This window comes from Sinocyclocheilus anshuiensis, unplaced genomic scaffold (genome assembly GCF_001515605.1).
Source record: "Sinocyclocheilus anshuiensis isolate Anshui unplaced genomic scaffold, SAMN03320099.WGS_v1.1 scaffold1284, whole genome shotgun sequence".
Classification (NCBI taxonomy): domain Eukaryota; kingdom Metazoa; phylum Chordata; class Actinopteri; order Cypriniformes; family Cyprinidae; genus Sinocyclocheilus; species Sinocyclocheilus anshuiensis.
The window spans coordinates 138,755-139,378 of NW_015546083.1; the positions used below are offsets into that span (position 1 = coordinate 138,755).

The 624-nt window shown below is 29.5% G+C and overlaps 1 protein-coding gene across 4 annotated transcripts in view; it reads right to left on the reverse strand.

The window, feature by feature from the left end:
* Nucleotides 1-624, reverse strand: part of LOC107699959 (plakophilin-4-like) — a 102,919-nt gene that overhangs the window by 77,402 nt on the left and 24,893 nt on the right. The window lies entirely within an intron of this gene.

A 624-nucleotide genomic window follows, 5' to 3' on the forward strand; every position in this document is an offset into this window, starting at 1 on the left:
TTTAAAGGAATATTCACACAATTTTTCTTCCATGTATTAATTTCAACAGTAAACCTCAGTTTGTTTGCCAAAAAATAAAAGGGTTTAATTTTCATTTGATTTCAAATAAATGTTTAATGCCTTCATTTGATTTTCAGAAAAATTAAAGCAAGAATTTTATGGGGGTATTTTTATTTCAGTATTTTTTACTGAAATAAATGTTTTTGTAATTACACAGAGTAAAGTACCGAATTACATTTTTACAGTGAAGACTATGCAGTGCTATTTTACATTTGATTATTCGGTTTCTGTACCTGGACACCTACAAACTTGAAAAAGCTTAAACATTGTGTAAATAGCACAAATAAATAAATAGAACCCCAGCGATACAATTCATATTACTTTTATTTTAAGAAACAATCACATCACATACACATTTGTTTTCGGTGCTTTAATGTTAGTTTATGACATTATGACTGTCTGACTTCTTGACACTTGTGTAGAATTCCCCTTCTTTTCTCATCTTCTACCATTATATATTCCCCTGGTTTTACAGACAAGACTTAAGTCTAGTCTCAGACTAAAATGCATGTCTGGGCTGTTTTAACTGAAAGAAACTTGCACTGACATATCTTAAAATATGTC